Genomic DNA, 25,684 nt, shown 5'->3' on the forward strand with positions numbered 1-25,684 from the left:
TGGGGATGTGGCTCAGTGGGGTCGAGTCCCCCGAGTTCAATCCCTGGTACCAAAAAAAAAAACTTGTTGATCTGAACCAGGCGCAGTGGCCCATGCCTGTCATCCTGTAAGGGTCCGGCGAAGCATCGGAGGAAGAGACCACAAGAGACTGGCTTCATGCAATAAGCAGGAGGGAGTTTATTGAAGAGGATCCTAATTCAGCATGCTGAGGCCCAAGGCTCACTCAGGAAGGGAGAGCGGCCCAGAGCCCAGAGCAGAGGTCAAGCAGAACTTAAGTACACTTTTTGGGGAGGGCGGGGGGCTTTGCATACATCAGAACAAATCATCATGAGGCGAGGGAAAATTGAGACATGATTAGTACATTCATTGGCAGGAACAGATTGGACGGAGGTGATTGGTCACTCCTAAGCGGGGTACACATTCAAACTGATTGGTTTTAGGGCCTACATAACTACGTGACAAACTACACAGAGTCCCAGGTTATTAGACAACTAGGAAGTCAGTGGAAATATTTACTGGGCAGTTCCAATATTGTCCTAACAGCTACAGGGATTACAGGTTCTGGGGGTAGCAGAGGAATTTTAACAATACCTAGTCTTTTACTTTTTAACCCAGGCCTTGCAGTTTAGAAACTTTACAATGCCTGGTCTTTTACACTTTAACTCAGGCTTTGCAGCTTAGAATCAGCTTAGAAATTTTACCTTTACAATCCCAGCGACTCAGGAGGAGGCTGAGGCAGGAAGATGGCAAGTTCAAGGCCAGCCTGGGCAACATAGTGAGACCTTGTCTCCAAATTTAGAAATGCAAAGGGCTGGGGATGTGGCTCATTGGTAGAGCACGCCTGGATTCAATCCATCTGTGTTGAAATGGGCATGTTTCATTATTGTGTAAATCACAACTCAATAAGGTGGACTTAAAAAAAAAAATTTAAAAAGGCCAGCCAAACAGATTATGGTGAAGAATTAGCCCCAGGGTAGGGACGAAGAGGAGGTTCAGCCACTGGATCATTCAGGCCAGGATGTTGGTGGCTTCCTGGAGGAGGCGGCAGTGGGTTGTGTCCTTGGCGCTAGGACATTTCTGTGCCCCTACTGCTGCCGTCTGGCTGCAGGTCACCACCAGCCAGGGACAGGCTCTGAAGGGAAGAAGAGTCACCCTCCCCCAGGCAGCGGCCACTCGGCTCTGCTGAGTCATCTCTGAAGGTTATCAAGAGAACAAAGGCTTTGTCTCCAAGAGCTGACGCACACATGCAGGAAGCCGTGACACCGGCCAAGGTGACGGAGAACCCCTGTGCTGCCCCCTCCCCTCCTCTCCAAGTCCTATCCTAGAGCTTGGGTTCCATGCAGCCCCCGCGGCCGATGATATCTGGGAGCCAGACACCCTTCTTAGGGGACCGTGTGGGCTCCCCAGGGATGTCAGGGCCCAGTGCCACAAGCCAGGCGACTCCGACGGCGGAACTGTGTTCTTGGTGGGAAGTCAGAAATCAAGGCACGATCAGGACTGGCTGTGCTCTAGCAGCTCGGGGGAGAATCTGTCCTTTTCCCTTTCCTAAGGTTCTTTCTGGTGGTTGATGGGGAAAAAATTCAGCTGTGACTTTGCAGGATTTTCTATGGGAGTCTCTGTGTCTCTTTCTCTCTTCTGTTTTTCTACCTACCTACCTACCTACCTACCTGTGGTACTGGGGATTGAACCCAAGTGTGTTCTACCACTGAGCTACAGTCCCAGAACCCTTTTATTTCTTTTGCTTTGAGAGAATCTCTCTAAATTACCCAGGCTGGCCTCGAACACGCTGGCCTCCTGCCTTAGCCTCCGGAGCTGCTGGATTTGCAGGTGTGCACCTGGCTTTTCTGTTTTAAAAGGAGTCTGGTAGTCAGGTGAGGTGCTGCCCACCTTGAATCCCAGCCACTTGGGAGGCTGAGGCTGGAGGGTGGTGAACCAGACCACATCTCAAAATGTAAAACAAAAGGGGCTGGGGATGTGGCTCCATGGGAGAGCCCCCGGGTTCAATCCCTGGTACAAAAGATTGAGGGAGAGAGGGACACTAGTCATTGCATGAGGCCCATTTTCCTCTGACATCAAATCATTGGGTTTGAAAGGGGAGGAGCTGGCTGGGGAAGAGGCCGGAAGGGAAGAACACGGGCCTAGGTGTGTGGAGACCTAGGCTCCTTTCCTGGTTCTGCAGCTGACTTGCATGAACTGCTGGTCGACCCATGACCTACCTCCAGGCCTCAGTTTCCCCGTTTGTTAAGCAGATCTGTCAATCCCTGGCCGGGTCACCCTATTCTTGGGAAGTTATGGATCTGGTTAGCATTTAGTGAGCATCTACAGTGTCCCAGGAACCGAGGTGAGCATGGTACACATCCTATCTCCTTTAAACCCCAGGAAGACAGCAGGGGCCCGTGACTTCACAGAAATGAGGAAACCAGGGTTCTAGAGGTTGAGCGGCTGCACCCCCCACCTCCCATCAATCACCCAAACATCTCTCGGCGCCTCTCTGCTCCATTTTCTCATGTAAGACACCCTCACGTCTGTCTTGGATTCTAAAAGTCACTAACCTCCAATCTTTCCCTCCTCACCTTAAATCTGAAGCCAAAATGATTTACTATGGGGGGTGGGGGTGGGGGCCGGGGGTGGTGAAGCTCCCTTGTATACCTTCTTCAGTAGCTCTCTATGACCCTCAGGAAATAAAAGATCAAATTGCACAACAAGAATAAGCAGAGTGGGGCTGGGGATGTGGCTCAAGCGGTAGCGCGCTCGCCTGGCATGCGTGCGGCCCGGGTTCGATCCTCAGCACCACATACCAACAAAGATGTTGTGTCCACCGAGAACAAAAAAATAAATATTAAAAATTCTCTCTCTATCTCTCTCTCTCTCTCTCCTCTCTCACTCTCTCTTTAAAAAAAAAAAAAAGAATAAGCAGAGTGGAGCAACCAGACTCCATCCTAACCTGGCCCTGCTCCCTTCCCAGAGATAACAGCTGTGGGTCCTTCAGAATCCCACTCAGAGGCCTCTTCCTCCAAGGCTGTCTGCCTTGCTTGCTCCTGGGGTGGAAGTGGGGCCTCCTCCTACCCCGCAGTTATGCAGAGGCCTGGAACAGCACCAGCAGCCTCTACCTCCCTCCCACCCCAGAGGCAGATGTTCTGCGGGGGGGGGGGGGGGGGGGGGCCTCCACCCTCCTTCTTGCTGATGCCAGGCTCAGCACAGGGCTCCAGCCAGTCTCCGCAAGTGGGTCCTCACTTGTCCCGTTCACTGGTGTGATAATGTTGTCATTGTCCTGTTTTGCAGGCAAGGAAAATGGCACTTGAGGAAGCTCTGGCTTTACCAGTGTCACATGCAAGTTTGAGTGAAAGCAACGATGGGTCTGCTGTCCCTGGGCTCCGTGCTGTGCCCCCACCCCTGCTGGCCCCTGAGCCCAGCCACTCCTGCTGGGTGGCCAGCCTACCCCCAGGACATCTAGAGAAAGAAGCATTCCTGAAGCCAGGTGGCTCTTGGAACCCTCTAAGGACAAAGTCCCCTTCTCAGGATGGTCCAGGGTTGCTTGCTTTTCTTTCCTGACTTGAAGTTGCCCTGATTTGAAGGCAACTCTGGGTCTCAGCTCTTCCCTATGGGTGCAGCCAGCCCCCAGCTCGCTGTCACCACCGAGGAACCCCAGCATGGTGTCACCACCTTGCCCATGACCACGGTGGCTCATGAGTCACAACTAAGATACCGGCATTGGTGCTTTGTCCTGAGCTCAACTCCAGGACGGATGCAGATTTCACCCGTTTTTTTTTTTCTTTCCAGGGTCCAGCCAGGGGACAGCCTTGCACGGGGTACTTTCCCTTTCTGAGCCAGGCCATCACTGGCTTCCCCTTTCCACCTGGCAGCCAATTCCAGCCCTAGGAGCAGATGGATGTGCTGTGGCTCTGCTCTGATTCATTTCCCTGTCCCCATTTTCTTTATGTTTGTTGCTCATGGTGGTGACAGTGTGGGATTTCTTTTTTTTTTTTTTAGAACCGGGGACTGAACCCAGGGGTGCTCTACCCCTGAGCTACATCCCCAGCCCTTTTCATTTATTGATTTATCTTTAAGACAGGGGATTGCTAAGTTCCCCAGTCTGGCCTTGAACTTGTGATCCTCCTGCTCAGCCTCCCTCAGGAGGGAGCTGGATTGGCAGGTGTGCACCGCCCCCACCGAGTCCCCTGGCCCCATTTTAAAGATGATGGTTTTGGGGAGAGATTCACCTAACTCCCTCTCACATCATGAGCAATGCTTCTTGGCCACATTCATTTTCCTCTTCTTGTTTTAAGATCTAGTTCACATCGTCAAATGGCCACGGGTACTTCCTGGAGAATTTGGCAATGCCTTTTACTGTATTTAAAAAAAATAATAATAATAGTCCTGCTTTTTTTTTTTTTTTTTTTTTTTTGCTTTTGGCCCGGGCCCCCTCCCCCCAGCCCAAACTTCGTTTGTTCTTTTATGACTAAAGGATATTTATCTCCTGGTTGCTTTAGAAGTTTACGAGCTGCTTTTCCTTTGAATTCCAGGCCAAGGTCAGTCAGTGGGGGGGTTGTGATGTCACCCTGAGGGTTGCCTTGGTTACGTCTATGGTCTATGACGTCATCAGACCCACCTTCCATCCTGGGCAGCGGGTGCTGGGGAGAAGCCCTTGGAAATCTACTGTCTTTTTTTTTTTTTTTTCCTCCAGTTTTGCTACTCCTTTTGGAAAAAGCTTGGGGAATTCCGGGAGGCTAAAAGGAAGATTTGCTCCCCACCCTCACCAGAATGCCACCAACCCCCTGAAAGTCAGGCCACCATCAAAGACTGCAAACTTCTGAAAGGGGGTGGGGGTGGGGTGGAAGACTAGGGAAATAAATGCATTCCTAAGACCAGAACCCTCTATTTGCGAAGAGACCACAGTAGGCCACAAACAAGACACACACACACATGCAATTGACTCTACGGGCCAAATTGCCTCTTGGTGGGTGTACTCCACGAGGTGTCCCCAGGTCTTTAATCTGTCTCTCCCTGGGCCTAAAAGCAAAAGTGAAGAAAGGAACTAGGAAGGGGGGGGGGATGCTGGGTTTAAAAAGCTTTTTAATAAAAGGAGCGAAGAATAAGAACAAAAGAGCCCTCCGCAGACAGCGCTCATGTCATTAGACAGCATCTTGAAAAATGTTCATCTTTTTTCCCCCCCTTAGGGTCAGGGGAAGGGGAGAAAAATGTGTTTTTATTGTGAACATGTGTCAAGAGGACTTCATCCTATAAACTCGGTACCCACAATAAGTATATTTGTGTAGTAATTAATGTGAGATCAGAGACCTAAGTTTTGCCAGAAGGCGGCTGTCGGTATGGGGTACATTATGCGGGTCAAGAATCCAGTTTTCCAAATGTGGTCTACATTGCGTTGGCTGTAATTAAGTGTTTTGTCATCTAACGACAAAGCCAGCAAGAGTGTCTCCCAGACGGGATTATACCTAAAACACAATTTCCAAATGTCTCTTCTTGGCAAATCTTTTAAGGAAACTCTCTGCGGAAGGAATGTCAAGACATCTGTAATTAGATCTCAGAGCCACGGGTGGAGGATTGCTGGGGCCAGCTTTGATTTGATTTGATTTTTTTTTTTTTTTCTCTCCAAGAGCCCCCCCTGGAATCCCGCAACCTGGCTGTCAAGGGCCTTTACCGTCGCGGGGGCCGTGGGTTATCTGTCCAGACGTTCGATTTCCGCTGGCCTCTCTGGGAACAGGCCCAGGAAGTTCACTGCCATCTCTCCAAAGGCAGAACCAGCAACATCCAAACCATTCAGGGGGCCAGGCCCGGGGTTGTTCCCTTTCTGGGGGCTTCTGCTTTGTCGTGGGCCTGGCGGGCTCAGGGAGGAAGCAGAACCGAGTGCGGTTTGTGCGCCCCACCCACACATGTACCTCTTCAGGCGTTTGTCACGCAAGGAAAACCCAACTGAGAAGTCAGCAGGGTCCTCCCAGCGCTTTGCATCCCAGTGCTGGGGAGGGCGCGGTGCCCCCAGCCCAGGTCTCACGTGGGAAGCGGACTTGAGGCGCCTGCGCTGCTCTAGGGCTCCCCGCAGCCTGGTGCGCGGGGCTCGCTTCCGCGCCTGGCGCGTCTCCTGCGCGCGCGTCTGCAGGCAAGTGCGTGAGGGCGCAGGGCCGGGCCGGCCCGCAGCTGGTTGCAGTCGATTTTTAGAGGCTGCTAGGTGCTCGCAGCACGCGCAGGGGCATTTAGAACCTGGTGTCGGTGCAGGCAGAACACCGGGAGGTACACTGTGGTCACTGAATTTTCCCAACCAACAGGCAATCCATAGGGATCTGGGCTCTTCATCACCCCACTAGGATCTCAGAGTGTTCATAGAGTGAAACATCCTCAACCTAGAGACACGGGCAGAACCCGGGAGTCTCAGAGAGGAAGAGGAAAAGGGAGTAGAGGCGGGGGCTTCTTTCCTTTTTCTTTCTTTTTTTTTTTTCCTTTTTTTTTAAAATTTTTAATTTTTATTATTAAAAATTGAACCCAGGAGCTGTACCACTGAGCTGTGCATCCCTGGCCCTTGTTTTTGCTGGTTTTGTTTTTGTCTTTTTGTTTACTTGGAGACAGGGTCTAGCTAAGTTGCTGAGGCCGGCCTCCAACTTTCCATCCTCCCATCTCAGCCTCTGAAGTGGCTGGGATAACAGACAGTCAGGTATCACAGGGCCCCAAGAAGAAGGACTTTGGGCTAAAGTATCTCTGCTCCTTTATGAAGCAACTTCTCATGACTAATTTAGGAGCAGTTTTCTCTGGGTGCAAGGTGGGATCCATCCTAGCATTTGGGGTTTTCCGTGTCTCCCACGGCCCCGCTTTTCCATGCCGACAGTCGAGAACAGATGTGCCCCACTTTCTAAATGCTGACCAGCTGGGGAGGCTGTGGCAAGCATGGCAGAGCGTTTCCCAAATGCTGATGGCTAAGGAGGCCTCCAGGGTGAAGCCTGGGTGTCTTTCCCACACATTGTGTAACTCACTTGCTTCCAGAAACTTCCTCGGATTCCCCCCCCCCAAAAAAAAAAGTATTTAAAAAAATATAGTCTAAGGTCTAAGGTCTCTGCTGGGGACACCCACATGACTGCATAGTGTTTACAAAGACCCCAAATAAGAGGACCGTGATCCAGGGTCTTCTGAACTGAGATGGGGCCTGGCAGGAGAGGCAGGGGCCCCGGAGAGGGGCGAGGTGAAGCTCTCCCTGTAAGTGGGCACCAAGAGCCAACCCTGAGGGCAGCTCGTGGAGATTACTTTTTTCCTCTTTCGAAGATTCAAAGGGCCATTTGTTTTTGGAAGTCTCAACTCAGGGTGCTGGTTCGTTTCAAGAGTCAGTGTGCAGTTTTCTCTCGAGGGCTGCTGGGGAGCACAAAGACAGGAAATTCAGTGCAGCGCAGGCCCTGTGACATCTCTACGGGGAGTGCGTGTGTGTGTGTGTGTGTGTGTGTGTTTGCACAGGAGCTGACAGTGTGTTCTCTTCCACCAGATCACGCTGTAGTAGATTTATTGTTCCTGCAACTTTACAAACAGCTGGAGGGATTCTAGAACAAGCCTTCGAATAAAGCTGCTCAAAAACAGTCTACTACAGGGTTTGGGAAGGAGGTGAAATCTGTATTGTTTGTTTTTTTTTTTTTTTAATGGTCCTCTTGGATTCTCTAAATGTATTCCTTTAAGATGAGTGTCCACTCTCAGCACATAGATCACTTTTGGATTCAAGAGCGACCTATACAGAAAAAGGGCATGTGAGTAGACACACCGCATGCGATGAAGAAACAGACGTCCCCAGAAGTCCACAGCACCTCTCTCTAGCCACTGTTCTCTTCTCCCCCAACAAAGCGGACTCTATCCTGATGCATAATGCAACAGAGTAGCTCTGCCTGTTTTTGCACTTTATGTGAGTGGAACCAAACAGTATCACACTTTAGTGTCTGACTTCTTTTGTCCAAAATTGAGTGCATGAGAATCACCCATGTCTGTGTGTTTACAGATCAATGATTTCCTATTTTTTTTTTTTTTTTAGCATTGCAAATTGGACCCAGGGGCACTTCACCACCCAGCTACATCCCCAACCCTCTTTAATTTTTATTCTGAGACAGGATCTCGATAAGCTGCTGAGGACCATGCTAAATTGCCAAGACTGACTTTGAACTCGCGATCCTCCTGCCTCAGCCTCCTGAGTCCCTGGGATTACAGTCATGTGCCACCAGGCCCCACAGATCACTGGTTTTTCAGCGGGGGTGACTGTGTGTCCTGATCCAGGGGACTTAGGACAATGTCAAGAGGCAGTTTGGGTCATCATAACCAGGGCAGACTCTACTGGATCCGGGCCAGGGAGGATGCACTGCAGCCCAAACACACAGGGCCGTCCCCCAGAGCAAAGAATCCTCCAGCCTCCAGGGTCCACAGTGCGGAGGCTGGGAATCCACGCCCAGATCCCTGGCTGTGGGTCTGGCTGTGGGTCTGGCTTTCATTCCTGAGACGCTCACGCAGACGCAGCCAAGTGACCCTGAACTAAACGTCAAGTTCAAAGCCCCACCGAGGAGACCAGTTTATTGACCTCGAGTTTTATGGCCAAGGTGAGGGCAGGGCGGCAGCAGGGAGAATCAGCCAAGGCCCCGAAGACGGAAGAAGGCCCAGAGGGACACCCCTAATGGTTTCTTCATCTCGTCTGGCAGATGAAGTCCACCTTGGACGTCCTCGGCCCGCCCCATGCGCTCCTTCGGCACAAAGGAAGGAAATGACAGCAGAGTTCTCAGGAACAGAGCCACCGACGTCCTCAGACATAAACAGACAACCACGCACGTCCAGACCTGGGCCCCCCATGGCCCCGACACACACAGACACACGCACGCACGCTCACCATCACCAGCCAACACACGTGCACCGAGCAGCCCCCGGGGGACACGAGCCGGGACAGAAAGAGCAAGACCCACGCCATCCTTAAAGGGACCCCTCTCCAAGCCCAGCTACTTGCAGAAAGAGTCGAGATGCCCAAGTTCTAGGAAACCCAGCCAGGCCTATTCTCTGGGCCAGGGTTTCTCAGATGTGGCATTATTAGTATGACAACTGTGTCATTTTCTGTACAGGCTGTCCCATGCAGCGCGAGAGACTTAGCAACAGTTTCTGGGGGTTTATTTTCTGGTACCCAGGGGATTGAACCAGGGGGTGCTTTACCACTGAGCCACCTCCCCGGCCCTTTTTATTTATTTACTTATTTTTATTTTGGAGACAGGGTCTCGCTAATTGTTGAGGCTGGCCTTGAACTTAGGATCCTCCTGCCTTAGCCTCCAGAGTCACTGGGATTACAGATGTGCGCCACCGTGGCCGACTCAGTTACCAGCATTTTGAGCCTATACACATTAGATGCACCCCAAGTTGTGACAGTTAAACTTGCCTCTAGGTATTGTCCAATGTCCCCTAGGGGCAACACTCCCAGCTAAGAATCACTGGCCTGGCTCAGTGCTAGCAAGCCCCAAATGAAATTGTTTGTTGATTGAATGAGTGACCCACTCCCATTCTTTCCTGCAATCAACAGGCCCCTGAGAATAAAAGTGGGGTGGTCCCTGGGCTTTCTCTACCAGGGTTCCCTGTGTCTGAGGCTCAGACCTGGGCAGGGCTCTGCCACAGGTGGTGGAGAACCTCTGCCATCCATGACGTCCCTAGAAGAAGTGGCCCACAGAGAGATGTGTTTGCCACCTGTGCTGGGTCATTTGATTGAGGGACAGTAATGGGCTTTCCGGACCCTGGTTGGATTTTCATCATATTTGGAACTCTGTACTCCCCCCCACGCCAGCTGAATTTGCCGATGCAGTCGGAATTGCTCTCACCTCTGCCTCCTCTGCCCCCCGGTGTGTCTGTCACACGACAGCCAGGGCGGGCAGGGGTGGACAATTTGGTAAATCCAGAAAATACATCAACAGAATGTCCCACTCGTGAGCCACACAGGACCTGGAGCTTTCTTTACGTGACCTGATGACAGGTGGTTCTGTGGGCGGGCGGGCTTAGCTGCAGGCTCCGGTGTCTGCGCAAGGATGCGCTCCTTCTCCAGCCCCGGACGGTCGTATATTCACTCAGCAAACAGCCTTTAAATGTCAGTGTGTGCCAGACACCGAGGGTGAGACTAGAAGGCCTATTTCTTAGCAAGAGAAAGACGATAGCAGTTCAGGTCTCCTGTGCGCGCTCCACCACCGAGCCACATCCCAGCCCTGTCTCAGCCCCAAGTGGCAGAGCCAGGCCTTACAACCCAGCAGGTTGGGGCTGGGGCCATAGCTCTGCGTAGCACTGTTCCCCCAAATGTCGATAGTTCCCCGGGGGCAGGACCTAGACCAGAGGTTGGTGTTCCGACCACTGTGCTCCAGCACAGGCATGTCCTGGGGACAGGCTCAGCCAGTCAGGGGGACCCGGCAGGGACACGCTTCTGTAAGTGAGGACCCTGTTCTGAGGGTCAAAGGGGCAGCCACAGTGGCTCACCGCCCATCTGTGCTTTGCCCCTTGAAGTGAGGTTGAGTTTCTCAACCTCGGTTTCCTCGTCTGTTACATGGTGTTTCTGACAGTTTTATCCTGGTAGAACTGACACACAAAGAACTGTCCACACTCCAGGGGCACAGCTGGGGCAGTCGGACAGACACACCCGCCCAGTGACACGTCACCACGGTCAGGGTAAAAGACGCAGCCAACCCTTCTTCCAAATGCCTCGTGACCTTTTGTTTTTACCTTTTGTTTCTTTGTTTTGAAGTGCAAACACCATCTTAACTCTAGGTGCCATGTGGTACAGCACACTCTAGGAATGACTCATCCTGTAACCGGAACTTCAGACTCAACCAACAAAACCTCTCTATTTCCTCCACCTCCAGCCCCTGAAGACCACTTTTTTTTTAATGCTCTGCATAAATAAGTTTGATGATTACAGAGCTTTCATGCAAGTGGGCTAGCTCATGCATGAGCTGTCTTTCTGTGCCTGGCTTACTTCACTTAACAAAACGTCCCCCAAGTTCAGCCATGTGTTCCACAGTCTTCCTTTTCAAGACTGACTAATATTCCATGGTATGTATAGATGACATTTTCTTTTTTTTTTTTTTTAAAGAGAGAGTGAGAGAGGAGAGAGAGAGAATTTTTAATATTTATTTTTTAGTTCTCGGCGGACACAACATCTTTGTTGGTATGTGGTGCTGAGGATCGAACCCGGGTCGCACGCATGCCAGGCGAGCGCGCTACCGCTTGAGCCACATCCCCAGCCCTAGATGACATTTTCTTGATGCATTCACGTTTTATGGGAATATAACCCAGGGGTACTTTAACATTCAGTTATATTCTCAGCCCTTTATAATTTTTTTTTTTTAAATTTTAGATAGCGTCTCACAGGGCACAGTGACAGTCTGTACTCCCAGCAGCTCAGGAGGCTGAGGCAAGAAGACTACAAGTCAAAGCCAGCCTCAGCAGCTTAGCAAGGCCCTAAGCAACCTAGCAAGATCCTGTCCCAAATTTTAAAAATTTAAAAAAGAGCTGAGGATGTGGCTCAGTAGTTAAGGACCCCAGGGTTCAATCCCCAATATAAAAAAAGGGTGGGGGGAGATTCTCAGTTAATTGCCCAGGGTGGTCTCAAACCTGGGATCCTCCTGTCTTGGCCTCCTGGGTTTACAGGTAAGCTTCACCACACCCAGCTCATTTCTTCTTCTTCATTTTTTTTTTGGAGGGGGTACCAGGGATTGAATTCAGGGGCACTCAACCCCTGAGCCACCTCCCCTATTTTATATTTTATTTAGAGACAGGGTCTCACTGAGTTGCTTAGAGCCTTGCTTTTGCTGAGGCTGGCTTTGAACTTGGCATCCTCCTGCCTCAGCCTCCTGAGCCACTAGGATTACAGGTGGCCCGTCTTTCATGTCATAATTTAAATTGCAGATTTGTTGCTTTATTCCATGGATCTAGGTTCGAATCCTGGCTCCACCTCACACTCTGTGTGTGATCTTGGACGGATCATGAACCCTTTCCACCCCACATTTTGTCGATTAAGTAGGGCTGAGTGTATCTGCCCCTGGCAATGTGACAAGGACCCTGGCTTTGTCCTGTGCGCACTGGGACCAGGGCAGGACGGGGTTCTCTGTGACAAGGGTCAAAAAATCTTGGGGGAGGGTCTGTATTGGATCTGGGTGAGCCTGGGTCTCGTCCACGTCCCAGTTAGGCTGGGACAGTGAAGAAATTGACAGACAGACCAAAGAAAGTGCCGGAAACAGCACCAGGGGCATGTGGCTTGTTGGGTAAAGTCACAAGAGACCAGAAGCTGCTCCGGGAGCAGCAGTGGTGACGAGCTGTTGCCACCTCTGTCCCTCGAGGTGCTCCACCAGGCAGCGCCTCCTCTCTCCTGTGGTGTTCTGTCTGGGGGTGGCCAGCTGAGTAAGTGACACACATTCTCTCCACAGTGTCCTTGGTGCCACCCCAGTCTCCACTGAGAGGGGCTTTAGGCCTCAGGCCGCAGAAGCAGTGACCTCATGGGCTTCAGCTTGCTGGGTTTGCTTGTCTGACCAGCGTCCAGGGAGCGGCCGTCCCTGGGGACAAGCAGGAAAGTGGCTTTGCCCAGAGAACCCGATCTGCCCTAGTCCCAGGGCACACAGGACAAAGCCAGGGTCCTTCACCACCACAGGACCTGGACTCTCCCGCCCAGGCCTGCTCCCCCGGTTCCTTAACTTGGCAAGGTTTTGGAGGATAGAAAGGGGGGCACGAGGGACACGTTGTCTTCCTGTGCCCCTTTGCTTAAGGGGTGACAGATCTTGCGACTGTTTAAACCAAGAGATGATGGCAGAAATGATTGCATGCTTGCACGATGGGTCACTAAGTGTGACGTGGAGCTGCCACTTGACAAGCCTAACTCCCCTGGAGGAAGCCTTCAGATGGCCCCAGCCACCAGCCCACCCCAGTGTTCCCGACAGAGCCCTGAGGTACCAGGGATTGAACCCAGAGGCACTTCACCATTGAGCCACATCCTCGGCCCTTTTTTTGTATTTTATTTAGCAAAGGGGATCTAGCTGAGTTGCTTTGGGCCTCACTAAGTTGCTGAGGCTGGCTTTGAACCGGCAATCCTCCTGCCTCAGCCTCCCGAGCTGCTGAAATTATAGGCCTGCGCCACCGCACCTGGCCATTTAAATAAAACCTGAAGCTGATCCTAGTGACTCTAGACCTGGCTCTCGCCGGAGAGTCATGACAAACCTGGCCAGGCTCTCTCCTCGCAGCTTTGACCTCCCCACCTGGTCTCTGGGGCTGCAGGGAGGAGCACCCTCCCAAGGAAACAAGGAGCACGGTCCAACTCAAAGGCACCGGGTTCCTCTGGTCACAAAGCAGAGCTCTCAGCCATGCAGGACTCTGCTGTTACCTAGAGTTTCCAGAACCAAGACTTAGCCACAGGCCATTGAGGAAGAATCTGAATCAGGCTTTTTTTTTTTTTTTTTTTGGTGGGGGGGGGGTGGGTAGCTCTGCAAAAGACCAGGAATAACGAGGGTTTATAAAAAGCTGTCCCATCGCCCTCTCTTTATTTGGGATTATGGATATGAGCTGCACCTGGCTCTCCACTGGAGCCTGGGAATTCAGGGAAGGAGTCCAGGCCACCGTGCTGTGCAGCCCAGCGACGAATACATGTCACAGGAGCAAACCCAGAGCCTCACCCACATGAGGAGACATCTCGCCAGTCGGAGGCAAGAGCTGAGCCAAAAGTCAAGTCTACCCCCAAGAAGTCTGCCTACCTCCCAAGTCATCAGGCTAGACCCAAATAAGAACTGGGAATGGGGATTAGCAAGTCCAAGAGGCAGCGAATCACAGGAAGTCAGAGCCAACTGGTGTGGGGAGGGAGGGGGAGGCCAAGCCCCAGAGCTGGCGGTCGGTGAAACTGTTTTTGCTACCACGGCTCAACCACAGGGTGCTGACCCAACCACCATCCCCACGGCCTTCTCCCTTCCTGCCTCCCACCACCTGGTCTAAAAAATGAAAGGTTCACTTCCCTGGCCTCTTCCCAGACACACGCTGGCCTTGTTAAAGTCTTTTGAAAGGGTATGAGGGGGAATTTTGAATTCTTATAAAGGAAGAAGGTTTCTGGGTGCGGTGGCGCACACCTGTCATCCCAGTGACTCAGGAGGCTGAGGCAGGAGGATCACAAATTTCAAGGCCAACTTCGGCAACTTAGCAAGACTCTGTCTCAATCAATCAATCAATCAATCAATCAATCAAAAGGGCTCAGAAAGTAGCTCAGTGATAGAACCCACCTGGGTTCAATCCCCAGGACAGAAAAAGGGGACCAGGTGTGTTAGCCCGCACCTGTAATCCCAGTGACTCCAGACGCTGAAGTGGTGAAATCACAGGTTCAAGGCCAGCCTCAGCAGCTTAGGAGGGCCATTTAACGAGACCCTGTCTCAAAATAAAAAATAAAAAGTCTAGGGATGTGGCTCAATGGTTGAGCACCCCTGGGTTCAATCTACAGTAAGACACACACACACACACACAAAAAAAAATCTGAATTAAATTTAAGAGTTGGGCAGAGGGAAAAGAGTCTTCATAAAAAAAGAAAGGATTTTGATGCCACTCCTTTCTCTTTCTACCTTCAGGACAGAAGCAACGCCCGGAGATGGTGCAGCCGTGTTTGAACAAGAGGACAGGCTCGAGAATGAGAAAAGGCCAAGGGTGGTGGAGGGATCAGAGAGAGCTGAGACCCGTGTCCTCGTGGCCTACTCTGACCACGCGGTGTGCAAGACAGCGACCTCTCGGCTCAAAGCGCTGTCCTTTGGACTTTCTGCTACTGCAGGCTTTCTGAGGGGAGTTGAATTTCTGTTTTGCTAACAAGCAGATCCAGGGGCAGAGTTGGAGCACCTTTGTTGGATGGCTGTGGGTGCAACACCAATCTTATCTAATAATGCTTTGGCAACACATCAACTAAACCAGGAAGAGAGGCCATCAGCCCTTTTATTATTCTTCTCCTTTCCCTCCTCCAACTCCTCCTCCTCCTCCTCCTTCTTTTTGAGACAAGCTTTCAGTAAGATGCTTAAGGCCTCACTGAATTGCTGAGACTGGCCTCAAACTCATGATCCTCCTGCCTCAGCCTCCCAAGCCACTGGGATGACAGGCACATACATACCACAGAGCCCAGCTCCCATGGTTCATTCTTCCAATAAGCACAACTCAGGCCCTAAGAAGTGATGGTGTAGAGACAGATTTATTGTCATTCTATATTTTTTTAAATGTTTCAAAACAGCATATTAAGTAATATGTAAAGAGGCATCTAGATAGGTGTTCACGTGAAAGTAAATGGAAGGTCTAGTTGTAAGTTCTGTTGCCATTTTCTTTCATTATTAAAATACACAGCAATATATATTTTATATTAGAATATTATATTAGAATATTATATATATATATTTTATATATATTATATATATATATATTTCCAGTTCTGGGTATCAAACCCAGGGCCACACATGCTAAGGCAAGCACTCTACCACTGAGCTACACCCCCAGCCTACAACATATATTAATGCATAATTTTACCTAATAAAAACTCTTGTTAACAGCATCTGCATATAATCTTATTTTTATTATAAATGCATCGACCGGGCTGGGGCGTAGCTCAGCAGCAGCCTGCTTGCCTCGATGTGCCAGGCCTGGGCTCACCTCCAGCTCTGTAGAAGCGGAGGAAATGCACGCGACCCCGGTGCACAGGGGACAGGAGAGCCGTGGGTAACTGGGAATGCTTAGCCCTGAGCGGCGGGATTCCAGGCGGGGCTCATTATTTTCTCCTGTCTGCTGATCTGCGTGTTGTGCTTGCTCTATGGTGAGTATATATCACTGGTTGAATTTCTCCAGTGTGGTTGAGAGCTGCTCCAAGCATCCGGTGGGAAATATGTTAATCCAATCAAGATCTGTTCATCCTGCAACAGACCTCAGGACCGCTCTTCTGTGACTTTAAGTCTCTAGACAATGTGACACGAGAAGATAGCCAAGTGCCCTTTTTCTGGCCACTATCAACTGTAGTAGCCGGCAGCCTAGAGAGCTCCCCACAACCACTTCATCCAAGCTGGGGTATTGCCTTGAAACCCCCCAGCCAAAGAGGGTGGGAAGTGGGAAATCCACCCTCAATAGCCACGATAAGATACTCTCCTTCCCTGTCCTTCCAGATAAATCACCCCCACCCACCCTGCCTGAAGCCCCCTCTTGGAAGAAGAACCACAAAAATAGGCAGAGCAGACGCATTTGCAAAAGTTGACGGTGTGACCTAATGACAGAAAAATATACGAGCCATTCAGCAAACAGAGGTGGCTGTCGGTCGGGGGCCCTCCAGAGTTCAGGCATGTCCATAAAAGCGCTCCACCACCCGAAGACTCCCCTGGGAGACAGAGATCTCCCTCCAAATCCAGCTGTCACCTGACATCGGGGAGCAGGAATTCCCCTGGGGGGAGCAGGAATTGGTTTATCCCTGTCTGATGGAATCAAGATGGGAAGAGGAAGGCAGTTGAGCAGAGAGGTCTTCTCCAGTGATTTAGGGCTCCAGATCTTCCAAAAAAAAAAAAAAAAAACCAGTCCCCCTGGTGCCCTGAGGTCCTGAAGAAGTCAGGCCACAGAGGGACGACCACAGAAACAGGACTCCTGGGGTGGGAGGGGATGTCAAGGGCCCAGTTGCTGCTGTCGGGTAGAGCTGACACACAGGCCCCAGGCAGGCGTGACCTCTGCCTCACTCTAACTCTGCTGATCAAAAGGAAGCTGCCCGTCCACCCTGCCCAGGCCTCCCCGTCGGCTCCGTGGCTGGTGTGGCTTCCATTAACCCAGAGGTTGGTACTGAGGACTTCGAGAAAAGTCGAGCATCCCCAACGTCATGAATCACGAGAATCCAAGAGCCCGGGCCAACCCAGTGACCTTTCAGGCAAGATAATATTACTTGAAAAGAACGTAGCTGCGGGCCCATTAAGATACACAGTGCCCGTCGGAGCGCCCTTTGACTCCACAGAGACCTGCCGTCCAGCTCCTCTCTCCCTGGTTCCTGCAGCCCGGCCCCGCTGGGCCACGAGGATCTCCTTCATTCATTCTTACGACGGAGGGGCAGGGCCTCCGGGTCGGCTTGCAAGAGCAATGTTCACCAGGAGATCCTTGCAGCGGATTCCTGGCATCGGAACCAGTGACAGGCTCATCTTTGATTTCCTGCCCACAGCCAGGGACACGAAGACTATCAGTGCACCCTCCCCAGCGTTTGCTGGGAGCCTGAAATGTCGTGGGCCATCCAAAAGGTCGTGTGTGCACATGGGTGTGTGTAATCAGCTTCTTCACTGCTCCGGTGCACGGGAAGAGACAGGGTTGTTTGAGAACTAAACAGAAACCTCACTTCCAGAACTCAGATCAGTTTCAGGCCAGGGCCTGGGTTCAGTGAGAGGCCAGTCTCCCCAGAAACCTAAACGAGTTCCAGCCAGGGCAAGGTGAATACTCACCAGACAGACGTCCCAGCCCCACGGAGGTTCAGCTCCAACGCACACACTGGAGCCCGCACGTGCACACACACACACACACACACACACACACTCACACGCACGCCTGCACACACTAATTTTGTGCTTAGCTATCATAAAACTTAAGACACTTATACGAGGGGGAAAGGTCAGGAGGGGAAACATTATTTTCTGTTATTAATTACACCTTATCCATTCGACATGAGCTGCACTCGTCTTAGATAAAGTTACAGTTCTGTTTTATTAGGAAGCCTCCAGGATCGTGTACGGGGGGATTTGGGATGGAGACAAAGGAAATCGCAGGATGGGGAAGGGGGCGGGGGTCCAGGGGCTCATTTGTTCTCCTGCCCAGAGGCCCAGCCCGTCTCCTTCCTGGCCATTTCCACGGCTGAACGTGCACATTCTTCAAATAGCTCATTCTGCACAGGCTGCACGAACCTGGTCCCCGAACCAGCTCAGTCCTGAGTGGGCCTTGGGTTCCCAGAGGAGTGAGAAGTCAGAGAGACCGAGAGCAGACTGGGCCAGGCCGGCCAAGCTGCGGCTGGCTCCGAGGCGAGAAGCAAGGCCAGACAATGGGGGGATCCACGTCTGTGTCACCCGCCTGCTCACCCGCAGCAGCCGGGATCCTCTGCTCCCTTGGGTCTCCCATGGGTGGAAAGAGAGCCTGGGGACGGACAGCCCTCTCAGCAGATGGATGACCTCAGGTCAGACACGAGGGATCCTTGAGTCCCTTCACCCTCAACTGACCAGAAGATGAAACTGGAGCGATGCATCATGGGAAAGAAAAACCCCAGACTCTGCAACCCACGGAGGTCCCCAAGCTGGTCCCAAGGTGGCAGGGTGAAGGAAGGGATTGTCCCCAGAGAAGTCCAGGGAGCCACCCGTGTGGCTTCCAGGACCGCAGAAACCTGGGTTGGCTAACCTGGAGCACCAGCCACTTCCCTGGGCAAGTCTCTAGTTCTCTGGGAGCCTCAGTATCCCCAGTTTGGAGACTGGGAGAAATAACGTCGTAGGGTTTTAAAGGACCAGGACACACAGTCAGGAGGCTCATCCGCCCTTCCTGCGGTCCTGTAAGATAACGTAATGAGAAGCACATCGGGACCCATAAATCACGGCGCAGATATAATTTATTGTTATTAATATGATCTGCCCTGTCCTTCCCCAACCCCTCGGGCTGCCAGGAGAGTCTGCGCTCTGTCATCGCGCACTTGAAGACAGGTTGTTTTGTCCCTTCTCTCTTCTGGTCTCTAATCACAATGCTCTAATTCTCCAGCTGAGCTTGAATTCAATTCTCGGCCAGAGCTCGATGCCATATATTACTCCCTGTCCCGGGCTGGCAATCTGGCTTGTGTCTTCTAAGCCCTCGGAGCCGCCATAGGCCCAGTGCTTACTAGGTGCCAGGCGCTGGGCTCAGCTTTCAGCTCCAGATCACACTTCAGGCGCCTCTGGCCGGCCGCGCAACCACAGAGGTATTTATGTGTAAGTCCCTTTCCCAGCCCAGGGACTAAGGTATGGGGAACAAAGGTGACTGCCTTCCATCCCAAGGGCATCTCACTCCAGACCTCGAACATGGCCCCACGGGGCGTCACCACTCCATAAGCGGACCCTTGCCATTTCTAGAATGTTCTTTCCACACACAAAGAAACTGAGACCCAAGAGGAGCAGCCTCTGCTATCTTTTGAGGCCTGTGACTCTAGAGGAGGAGGAGGAGGAGGAGGAGGAGGAGGAGGAGGAGGAGGAGGAGGAGGAGGAGGAGGAGGAGGGGAGAGGGAGTCAGCATGGAGTTGAAATCTTTCTATCTGCACATCAGAATGTTTCCTGGGGGTTCAGCCAGGAATCCAGGCCTGGGGGCCCCCCTGGGAGTCCTGCCAACGAATCCTTTGATCTTCTCCACAGTCCATCCCTCCTTGATGTAATCCTGTCTTGCAGCCCTGATGTCTAATTTGTGATATCCCCACAGTGTCCCCAAGGGCGCCAGGCTGGCAGAGGGCCTCTGGGGCCTGGCCATGCTGATAGGGATCCCGCATCCTGAGGGGGAGAAAGGCGGGTAGCAGGAAGAGGGCACGGTGTCCAGGACCTCTGGCTGCCCACCCACCGGCTCTCCATTTCTTTCCCGGGGTGTCTTAGTGGGTCTGTCTCTTTGCTGCTGTTGGCCTTCCCATTGGCAGTGTCCCTCTTTCTCTCCTACTGTCCTTTCTATACCTTGCATTGTCTCTCTTTCCTGCCCACCCCCTCCCTTTGTCTTGGTCTCCCTCTAACCAGCCTCGGTCTCTCCTGACCGCTGCCTCCCCTTTCTCTGCCTCTGTTTCCCACCATGGGTTCTGTCTTTCCCTTCCAACGTCTGTCCCCCAGGGCACCAGAGAAGCCCAGTCATTCCTCAGAACGACTTAGAAGCAGCAGCCACAGAAACACTACACACAGAGGTGAGATTACCCCCACACCCAACCCAGAGCCCACCCAGGGCACGCAGGGCTGGCCAACACCTTGGTCACCATTCCCATCCCCAAGAACAAGTCCAGACTCACAGAGGACCAAGGTCAATTCAAGAAAATACTGCTGGTGGGAACCGTCCCAAGGTTGGCTAAATGGGAGGTGGGGGGTGGGTGGGGGGAGGGGTGTCAACAGCCTCGGTTCCCCCTGAGAACCTTCTGGACATGCAAATCAATTTCCATTGCAACCTTGCAATGTCGCTGGGGGGTGTCCAGGCTCATCCTGACAAATTGACTCCCATTTTTCATCTGTCCCATCCGTTAGCACAGCCAAAAAATGTTTGTTGAGTTAAATTCTTCAAGCCAAATGAATCCACCCAGGTGGAGGGCCAGGGCTTCTTGGCAATTGCACAACACACACACACACACACACACACACACACACGTTGAGTGTCTACCAAGAACTCAACATTGGCTGGGCCACTTCATTAAAATTCTTTTCAACTTCTCAATAGACCTATGAATATTATTAATGCTGTTATTATCAGAAACTGGAAAGGTGAGGTTCAGATGAAGGACAGACCTTTCCAAGGTCACATAGCCAATATGATGGGTGCTTGTGGGTCATCCACCCGTTGGTTTAGGAAAGAGCAGGAACCATATCTGGGCATTGCAGCCCGTGGCCAGCTTCACACTGGTTTGCATGACAACTGGGTTTTGTTCCCAGGGGCCAATGGCTGCCCTGCCACTCAGCCTCCTGGACCCACCCCAGTGCAGAGACAGGATTTCTCTGTAGGAGACTGCTTTTCTGACTTTGGAAACACTGTTTTCTCTATTTAGGAACAAGAGGCATTTGGGATATTTAGCTTTTTTTTTTTTTTTTTTGGAAGGCAAATTTGGCATCGGGGATTGTTTTCTGCCTTATTAAACTTTTCAGAAACTGTATCTCTTTTAAACAGCCTGTGGGGGCTCTTTCCCTACCACGGGCCCCCCTCAAAGACCATCTCTATCCACCCACCCCTTCCTTCTTCCCATCCTTCAGAGGCCCAAACACAGCACAGGGAAGCCCAGAGGAAGAGGCCAGCTGGGGACAGAGAGGTCTAATCACCGCACAACCTTTGAAAAGAATCTTGAGCAGATCTAGCGTTCAGCATTTAATCGGAGCTGATGGCAGTCACGCACCCCCCCATGCCCGGGGCAGACGGATCCGTCCCCTTTAAGGGCCTGTTGACGGTCGGTGAAGGGGAAAAACAGTTGTTATGATTCGGAAACTCGGGATGAACTCAATTCATCAATGCTGAGATGATTCGAATCATGTGGCCAGTGCTCGGTCACCTCTCTGATATCCTATCCTCCATCCCTCGGAAGATGCAGACGTGATTAATGTCACCTGTGACCACCGCGTCTCCAGGCAAGACCCCCCCCCAAACCCAGCAGACAGAGAAACAAATTAGATCCAAAGGCAGGGGATCAGTTTCAGAGGGGACAGGCCCCCGGCTGGGGAGGGGGGGTGGTCTCTGGGGGTGCCTGGCCTGGCCCAACTGTCACAGGCGGCCAAGAGATAAAGACCAGACCGTATGGGGGTGGGGAGGCAGGGACCGGGTGTGAGGGCCTTGGCCAACTCCTGAAGTCCCTGCCGGGCCCTGAGCACGCGGCATCGTGAGGGTCTGGCCTGCTTCTTAAGGTTACGGTCAGACGTGTCTGCCCCAGGCCTGGGCTGGCAGGAAATGGGTTTGGGGGAGAGAGGGTGGGAGAGTGTTAATCAGAGTTATTTTGATTGCTTTGAAAGTCTGCAAGTTACACACACACACACACACACACACACACACACACTGTTGCCTCCCCCTTTCCAATGTCTTCTCTCCATCCTTCTTTCATTCATTCAACAAACATTTCCAGAGGGCTGGAGGTACCTCCCCGGGCTCTTCCAGGAAGAAGATAAAATCTCTGTGCTGATTTCTAGGAAAGAAGCAACGGGAGATGGCCAGGAAGCTCCTGTGCCCTTTTTTTCTCATCTACTTCCAGCTCAGCCACCAGCTGAGGGAAAGAGGCATAATCCACTCTGAGACTCTGGCCTCCAGGCTCTACAGCCTCACCCGGAGCAGACGGCCTCGCCCTGTGGATAAGCTCCTTCCCATGGAGGCCTGCCCTGAGATGCCTCTCAGGATGCCATCGGGCACCACCCAGCTATCCCCGAGTTCTTCTACCCCTGGGTCCTCAGAAATCCACTCCAAGATAGCCAGAGCCTTATCAACCTTTTCCACGCCGTGTCCCTGTAAACATCTGTGAGTATCCGAAGGAAGAGTGTGCAAACCTGCAGTCTGACACTACCCTGATGATCTGTGCCATTAAAGGGGGCGGGAGGTGGCTGGGAGTGTGTGCAAATGTGTCCTAGTGAGAGCATCGGCAAGGTTCTGAGTTTGATCCCCAGCACCACCCGCTAAAAAAAAAAAATTACAACTCACTTCCTTCCAGAAAAACTTCCAAATGACCTACAATACATTTTTCCAGGTTCCAAAGAGTTTAATGCAAGGGCTCGGGGTTGTGGCTCCAGCATCTGCATTTCATCAAGCATCTCGGGGTGCTCACGTGCATGCTCCTCAGACAACTGTATTAAAAACCTCCTGCAGACAGGAGGCAGCCACGGAAGCTCTGAGAGCAAGAGCTTGACTTTGTCAGTAAATGTTTGAAGAAGGTTACGCTGCCCCCCGCCCAGAAAATGATGAAGTGGAGGACCCAGACGTAGGTAGGAGAGATGAGCTAGGAGACCACTAAAGGATATAAGTTCCAGAAACTTCTGTGAGCCTAGAAGGCAGATCTTCTGAGAAGAATTGTTTAGGGGACTTAGCACATGTTTACTGGGGGGGGGGGGGGGTTAGAAGAACAGACAGGGGTTTCTGGGAGGTTAACCCAACCCTTTGGGATGCAGATGCAGCTCGAGAGTAGAGTGCTTGCAGAGTAACCACAAGCCCCTGGGTTCAATCCCTCGTACAGCCAAAAAAAAAAAAATATATATATATATATATATATAGCAAAAGCCTTCCTAGGTTTCACCTCTCCAAGGAAGCAAGGCCATTAAAATCAAGAAACTGGCAAGTCCCAAGGCTGGAATGTGTGCAGGGAAAGTGTAATGCACGAGGGGGAAAAAGTTATGCCCCCTTCCTTCCTTCTGTTATTTCTTCCTCCCTCTGTTTCTGCAAAAGTCCCTTAGTGGCCCCCAAACCCCCAGTCCCAGTTCTTCTACCCTCCTTCTCTGCATTCTGAAGGGACCAGGCTTCCAGTGTTCCCCCTCCCTGGGTGCTCACAAGAGCATCTGGCTGTGCAGCCTGGGCTTGGCCCCGGCATCTGTTGGCGATGCTGGGCCCGGTAGTTTTATTTCTTCTTGGCGGCATCATATAAACTATCCTGTTACACGCAGGCAGGCCGGGCCTGGAGCTGGCAGCTCTGCAGGCCTGTGCAAAACAGAGGTAAATGAGCCGGTGGGCTTGGGCGAGGCCCCCTCGCCATTAGAGGGGACGACTGCTCTTCTGGAAAGTTCTGGTTTGGGCCTTTGCTGATTGAATCCTAGCCTAGCTTCTGGCTGACCCCTGGAATCCACACCCACCCCCACCACCCATGCCTAGGCACGCATGTGCAGTGACACACGCACACCCACGTTCCACCACAACATCTTGCCCCAATTCTGAAGGCTACAGAAACAAACAGAGCTATTTGTCACAAGGTCATGTTAAAAGTTAAAAGCTTGACTTTTGACTTTTTGACTCAGTCTGCCAAAGAATTCTTCTTCTTTTTTTGCTACCAGGGCACTTTACCATTGAAACACTCTTTATTTATTTATTTGGTACCAGGAATTGAACTCGGGGGCACTCAACCACCAAGTCACATCCCCAGCCCTATTTTGTATTTTATTTAGAGACAGGATATCACTGAGTTGTTTAGCGCCTCATCATTGCTGAGGCTGCTTTGAACTCGAGATCCTCCTGCCTCAGCCTCCTGAGCCGCTGGGATGACAGGCATGCACCATTGTGCCCAGCAGGTCTTTATTTATTTTGAGGCATGGTCTTGCCAAGTTGCGCTCAGCCTGGCCCAGAATTTGTGATCCACCACTGAGCTGGGCCTGGCTATGAATTCCTGCCTTATGACCTTCAGCAAATATGTTCATCTCTCTGGGCCTCGGTTTTTTCATCAATAAAATGGGACGTATGCTCCTTTCTCCCATGTTACAGAGCTGTTCTGAGCCTTCCAGGAAGCAGTGTCTCCCAAGAGCTTAGCTCAGCACTGTAAGTGAGCACTCCTAAATGCTAGCTGCTACTACAATCCCTAGGATGCTTGAAATAAAACTCTAGAAAGATCTGCTTGGCACCAGAGCACCCCAGCTAGAAAGAAATTCACCTCCTCCTGGGATGGAAAAGAAATTGAGTATCTTTCTCCAATCTTATAGGATCTTCTTGGGGTAAGAATGGAGTCCCCCACTTTTGGTACGTGACAAGCTGACTTCTATGGCTGAGTTCCCCAAAAAACAGATGCAGGAGCAGTTCTGAGACTTGATGGAGGGATAAGACCCGGCAGCTCTGATTTCTTATCTCAGTGAAGGAATTTGGGGGTGAAGGAAGGACAGTCTGGATCTGGGAGCTCCCAAGTTTGCCTCAAGCTCCCAAATTTCCCTGTAGGGGGAAGCTGGACTTCTGCCCCACCACAGACAGTGGCCATGGTGGTGGCAGCTTGCACGCGCGTGTGTGCTGGACCTCTGTGTGCGCACACCCACAGTGAGGAGGTTCATGTGTCCAGGGGAGGTGGCACATCACTGTGCTAACCCCTGTGTGCGCCGGGTCCTGTCCCCACGGCCGGACTTGGATTCTGAGTACCCGATGCGCACCCATTTAAGGCCTCCCCTACCCTGGACAGGGCAACCTCGCAAGCCCACTCCAGACCCGGGAGGATCAGCTTTGAAAATTGGGAAGATCAGGACTGTAAGGAGGTTGTTAAAAAAAAAAAAAAAATCAGAAAACCACTTTATCTGAAAAGAAAACTAATCCCATTACCAACGGTGGCTGAAGACCCGTCTGCTGTGGCTGATGGGCAGATGCCCCTGCGCTGGGCCTGAGTCACAATGATGGGGCCTCTTGTCCCCTCCACCCCTGCGATCAGGCCCCTCCACCCCCTGCCTCAATTAGAGCGCGCAGGGGAGGGAGGAAGGGAGGGAGCCGGCCGCCCCCTCCAGGGTCTCTGCGGTGACCTCCCTCCAGGCCCCGCCCCGCGCGTCCCGCAGGCGGCCCCGCCCCGCCCCGCGCTGGCCTGCGGATCGTCACTCAGCGGCCCTGCCAGATCCAGCTCGGGCCCCTTTGTTCGCAGCTCCCCGCCACCACGCCTGGCCCGGGCCCGCTCGCCCTTCCTCCTTCCCAGGCTCTGTGGCCAGCCGGCTCCCCGCGGGGAAGGCCCAGACATCGGCGGTGGCCGCTGCCCTCCCCGGGCCCCGGAGAGGCGGGGGACAAGGATCAGAGCTGGGCCAGCCCCGCGGGACTCCTGGTGCCCTCCCCGAGACACCCCACCTCCAGCCCCCCACCCAGGGACCCCTCCTAGCAGCAGACTGGGTGCCCAGGTTGGAGGCCACACCTCTTCCCACTCCCCAGGGTCTTGGCCAGGTCCCTGGTCGCCTGGGGCTGTGAAAGGAAGCCCAGGGCCTCATCCCAACTGCAGGGCCTCCTCATAGACTTCTAACTGCAGGCGCTAAAGTTGATGGCCATCAGGACCTCTAAAGTAATGCCCAGGGCCCCTTCACCTCCTCCCATCCAACAA

The sequence above is a fragment of the Urocitellus parryii genome, chromosome 3 (genome assembly GCF_045843805.1).
Source record: "Urocitellus parryii isolate mUroPar1 chromosome 3, mUroPar1.hap1, whole genome shotgun sequence".
NCBI classification, from domain to species: Eukaryota; Metazoa; Chordata; class Mammalia; order Rodentia; family Sciuridae; genus Urocitellus; species Urocitellus parryii.